This window comes from Chrysochloris asiatica, unplaced genomic scaffold, assembly GCF_000296735.1.
Source record: "Chrysochloris asiatica unplaced genomic scaffold, ChrAsi1.0 scaffold00263, whole genome shotgun sequence".
Taxonomy (NCBI): domain Eukaryota; kingdom Metazoa; phylum Chordata; class Mammalia; order Afrosoricida; family Chrysochloridae; genus Chrysochloris; species Chrysochloris asiatica.
This window is the reverse complement of record NW_006408781.1, coordinates 1,471,209-1,477,186: the sequence shown is the minus strand read 5'-3', so window position 1 is coordinate 1,477,186 and position 5,978 is coordinate 1,471,209. Positions and strand designations below refer to the sequence as shown.

The 5,978-nt window shown below is 40.4% G+C and overlaps 1 pseudogene; it reads right to left on the bottom strand.

Moving 5' to 3' along the window:
• Positions 1–753: 753 nt before the first annotated feature.
• LOC102840796 lies at positions 754–4,831 on the bottom strand (annotated as a pseudogene).
• Between the last annotated feature and the right edge of the window lie 1,147 nt (positions 4,832–5,978).

Sequence of the window (5,978 nt, the reverse complement as noted above, 5' to 3'; positions counted from 1 at the left end):
CCAGTACTTTTTCACATAGCTAAAAGCTAGAATAAGAGTACATTTGTGGTGGAATGTACTGTAACTTGCCGATGTAACTAGTTGAAATACTATAATCCCCTTGTAACAACTTGAAGAAATAGCCTTTTTTACATTGTGTAATTCTTCTCTTATTCTCTGCTATATAATACAGATTACACAAAGGCAGACAAATCCACATTTAGATAAGCATTCAGCATTTGCTGTATTAAAATATCTTTAGTTCTAAGACTAGAAGTACAGAGTTACAGAGCATTAATTTTAACACTTAGTTGTGTATGTAAATATGGTACTTTTAATGAACTTGAAGAAAATAAGTATTTTTGTTTTAAATTTACTACTAACAACTGAATTGGAACAATTCTGCTAAGCATTGATATGTTAGAAAGAAAAGTAAAAATCAAACTGTTTATTGTTAACTTTTTTGCCATTTGGTAGCATTTTACACACAGGCTTTGATCTTCAGAATACCCTGGATTCAGTAGAAAAACCTTTAAATGAAGTTTTGTACAATAAAAACTTCTCGGCAGTCAAAATTTAGACTGTAAAAAAATACATGCAAAACATACTTTTCTGAAAACACTTTGAACAAAGCACCAAACTACACAAATGCAGAATGAAAACAGCATTTTAACGCCACCAAAGTAGTCATCATCAAAGGTGTAAAAATCACCTCACTTCACTAGGCACTGTTCACTTTTTTAAACATGAGACAATAAAAAATATTGTCCACGATCAATAACCCAACTCTAGGGCATGTTTCAGAAAGTCTTCAAACTTCATGCTTTGGTAGTGACGAGGAGAGTAAGATCGAGATCTGGAACGGGATCTGTATCCTCCACGGGACTGTAGTAGGGAGAAGGTGACCGCCTTCTGTAAATCTGACCTCTATCTTGAGCAGCTCTCCATCCTCCTCTTCCTCCACCTCCTCCTCTGTATGATCTGCTGTAGTAATCCTGATCATCATAGCCACGATCATATCCTCTGTCATAGTAACCATGATGGTGTGAGCTGCCATAGGTAGGTCTTCCCATATAAATTCCAGGTGTTGGAGTATGTGGTCTTTTGTTATGGAGAAATCGACTCTGATCCTACGACCATCAAGCTCCATTCCATTGGCATACTCTTTAGCTTCCTTAGCATCATCTACATTTTCAAAATATACAAAGGCAAATCCTCTTAAACGTCTAGACTGCTGGTCATATACGATGGACACATCAGCAATGGGGCCATACTTGGAGAACACTTCTCTTAGATCTCGCTCTGTGGTGTATAAACTCAAACCAAACACTCCAAGACAACAGTTGGGATCAGGATTTGCCGGATTCCCAACATGACGCCTGCGAGTAGACATCGGAGAATGACTGTGGCTAGCTATGCCGTCTGCGATAATCTCAACTATAAAACCTGCTACGGGATCGTCTATGGGAGCGTGACCGAGAATGTGATCATGTATAATGTCTTCGAGACCTTCTTCTGGATCTAGACCTAGATTCAGATCTGGACCTGGACTTTGATCTGGAATGCCTGGAATCTTCCTTGGAGCAAGACCTTGCAGGGATATGCCTTGCAGAGTTCCCAGATCCATGAGCACTTCCACTTCTGGAAGCAGAACGCGATTCCCGCTCGCCATAGTTATGCTTGCCTCTCGATGCACTTCAATCGAAGCTGTCAACCTCTTGGGCCTTCTTTACAGAGGCTCCGTGGCAGCCTCGCTGAACGCACATCTTTCAGAGCCACTGAGACACGAAGCGCTCGACGCCGCCTCCGCACAGGTTCTAAAGATATTTTATAATGAAAAAGGATACAAAACATAATGAATCTCAGTTGTGAGTAGATATCAGAACTAATGGTGATTGTCACAACTGTAAATGTAGAAGAGGTGTAGCTAAAAGAGGGGACCAGTTAATCTGTCATTTCAGGAACAGAGGACCCTAGGACCATCAAGAGGGGAGCGTATGAGTGGAGTGAGGGATCCTAACCAGAAAAGCAGTGACAACAGAGATGGTAGAGGTGATGGCATAGAGAGATATAGCCACAGAGGACTATAGGCCCATAGACTGAGAAAAGCAGCGTGCTTGTGGGCAGGAAGCTGGCTTGAAATATGTGCCCTTTGGACATTTAAATGAATAGATATTTTCAAAGTGGTATATGTACATCAAAAAGAAAGGTGAATACTGTTAGCTGATGCATGGAGGGAATGGTAAGCATTGCAATGATTGGTTGAATGTAAAACTGATGATCTGCCCTATAGACCTGCACTCAATTCACAATAAATGCTTAAAAAAAAAAACCACATAATGAATCTCTAATTATCATGAATCATTATATACCAAATATTAAGGCATCAAATTTCATAAAGCAAAAGCTATTGGAAATATAAGGAGAAATCTACTAGTGAAGAGTCTTGGATTCACTTCTCCTGTTCCATGACAGGAAAAAAATAATTGGGCCCCAAAACATAATTAATACAAAAAAATATATCAAACTCATTGCCATGGAGTCAATTCTGATTGAGGTCTGTATGGCTTTGTGGCTGCCATCTTTCTTGAAGTAGATCACCAGATCTTTCTTTCATGGTATCACGAGATGGGTTTGAGCCTCCAACATTTTTGTTAGTAGCAAAGAGCAAACTGTTTTGCCACCCAAAAACCTTCATAATGAATAACATAGATCTCATTGATGCTTATACGAGCATGTCCATTCACACACATGCACAATGTACGTATATTTTTTTTAATTTGAGCCCCAAAATGAAGAATACATTTTCTTTTTAACTATGCAATATTTTTTTTTAATTCAACAAAGGAAATGCCAAATATTTATAAGCTAATTGGTGTTGAATACATGTAAAAAATGCATATTAATGACAAAATAGCCAACAAAAACTCAACTCTTCAGAAATTGAAAAGCAAAACACAAAGGCCAGAAGACTCACAAGCAGACAAGCATGCATAGAAGAATAACTGCTCTCACGCCAACTGCATCACTTGCTCGATCAGTACTTCATTTTCTAAGCTTTTTTTTTCTAAGAAAGAGAAGAAAGCAAATATTTTTTCAACATGCTTTATCTAAACTGGAAATTTTTTAATGAGTATATATCACTTTTCCACTGTTTGTTCTAATTCTTATATTGCTATTGTTAATTGTTGTGGAGTCTGTTCCAAGTCATAGTGACTCATAGGGTTTCTGAGGAGCCACTGGTGGGTTTGGACAGTCAAGTGCTTATCCTATAGCATCATTCCAGATCTCCCATTCCTTATATAAATGTATTAAACTTATTTAGACTTTAATTATTCTTGCCACCTATTGTCAGAGAATAAACTATGTTTAAATTTCTGCCTTGTAAGTAAGTAGATGTATTTCCTTGTGTATTCACTCATCTACTCCCAGAGACAGACTGGATTCATATGATTTCAGAGGCAAACAGGTGAGGCTGCCAGGTACTGTACCTGACCCTTTATTGCCAGCATGGGGATAGGCTCTTGGTCCAAGCGCCAGATGCCTTCCTGGACTTGCCCTGCCCTGCCTGGCGCTGGTGAGGTGTATGCTTCCCACTGTGTCCTACAGCTTTGAGGCCACACTTAGCACTCTTTGGATGCATTTTAGTTTCCCCATTCCTGAAAAATTAATGATTTATACTAGGTTGTTTTGTTTTGCAGTTTGATGCTTCTGCATTCTGAGCTTAAGCCTGTAAGACTCGGCCCATGCAGTAGGCCAGTGCCCCTTGCCCTAATTTCAGGCCTGTTACACTGAAATCAGTGCAAATGGAGTCCTGGTGTGGAGCTATGGGTTAATGCTCTGGCCCACAAAGTCAGTTTGAATTGTAAAGTCAATGATTCAAGCTCCCAGCCACTCCTCAGAAACCCTCTATAGGGTTGCTATGAGTTGGAACCAACTGGACGGCACTTAACAGCAGCAGTATTGAAATCAATTGGTCCCCTTTGATAATCTCCTTGGAAAATCAAGACTCTTCCTGTCTACACATGAACTTTAACATTGAACTAGCCAAACCCAGGCTGAACTCACATATGAATGCCTTTGAATTATGGTGTTGGAGGAGAATACTAAAAGTGCCATGGACTGCCAAAAGGACTAATAGATCTGTTTTGGAAGAAGTGCAGCCAGAGTGCTCCTTGGATGCCAAGACGGCTAAACTTCATCTCTCATACTTTGGACATATTGTCAGGAAGGAACAGTCACTGGAGAAGGATATCATGCTTGGTAAGATGGAGGGTCGGAGGAAAAGAGGAAGACCCCCAACGAGATGGATTGGCCAGGTGGCATCATTGATGGCATCAGGTGTGGCAGCGGTAGTGAGGTTGGCCCAGGAATGGATATTGTTTCGTTCTGCTGTGCTTGGGGTCGCTATGAGTTGGTTCTGACTCGATGGCACCTGACAACAAAAACAACAACAACAAGCCAAACCCAGGCCAGCACAGCTAATTGCTTAAGCCTAACCCCAAACCCCTGTAAAGGCTGCTTCCCACAGCTGCTTGCTAGCTCTCCTTCATTCTCTGAAATGTTTGACTTCGTTACATCCCTTTTCCACAGAACACCCAACGTCCTGCCCCACAACTTTGTGAGAGTCAACAGGAGAACTTCAAGGGAGCTTAGAAAACATGCCTGGAATCAGCTTGTGTTTGGCATCCAGCCCACAGATGGCCTTGTTGTGGGGAGCTCCCACCTTCCTGACTGGCTCTAGGCCTGGCTACTCACTTCCCTTTAAGGCACTCGTGTAACTTGTTGGTGATGCAAAATCAGATTGTGTCTCAGAGACACTGTTCAGATTATCTTCTCCTGGAACATTCATCACTTATCTAATCATTTTCCTCTTTTCACACAACCTGGTTTGTGTACATTGCTCTGCTTTTATATGAATCACCTTTCAACCTCATTTGTATGTAAAGAATAGTTAATAAAATAATATTTGATTGATAAAGAAATTAAGTAAATCCATGGCTGTTGAAAATCTACCTGTTTTCCCTGTCATTCCCTGGGTGGTGCAAATGGCTAAGTCCTTGACTTCTGGTAGAAAGGTTGGCAGTTGGAACTGACCCAAAAGCACCTTGGAAGACAGACTTATCAATCTGCTTCTGAAAGGTCGCGGTCTTGAAAATTCATCAGTTCGACTCTGAGACACGTGAGGTAGCCGTGAGTCATAAGCCACTCAATGGCAACTAATAACAACAACATACTTTCTACCAATGTCTCTGTCAAAATCTGGGCAGGTGGAGAAGGTTATAGGACATCTTTTAATAGAATATACAAGCCAGTATTCACTATTTTGAGGACAGCAAAAGTATACTGATGCAATCTCACGTGTGATGATAAGAAGGATTACTTTTTTCCCAAAGGCAACAGATCCTGAATTTTTCTCAGCATATCAAGGGTCCCATCAGTGCAGATGGATTCACATATGTCAAGCATTAACTTAGGCTTTAGAAAAGAAAAGCACTCACTGACAGGACTGCACTCATCAGTCCCTTTGTAGTTATTTGCAATGGTTCACAGAACAAGAATTCTTTGATCTGTTTCTCCTTTATGTGCATCATAAACCCAGGCAGCTCACGGTCATCAGTTTCAGATGGCCCAGTCCCCTTTAAGAGGGCTACGTGTTATCTTCTGTAAATTGTCCTCTAATTTCTTGAATTCTTGAACAAGTCACATCATTTTATCAGGGACCTACTAAGGTTGGTTTGTTTCTTGTTAGTATCTGCTTCCAATACTTCTTAAAAACACACACACACGCATACACAAACTCCTTTTCAATGCACAAGTTTTCATTAGTTTTGAAGGATTGTATGAAACTTCTTTCCCTTGCTGCACAAATATGCAATATGAAAGAAAACTTACATAAAACAAAGGCTTCTCAGGTATCAGCCCAAACATTTCAAGGCATTTCTAGAAACAATCTCATGTCCAGCTGTACAGCTTTGCTTTGTTGAAAGGTTGGGCAG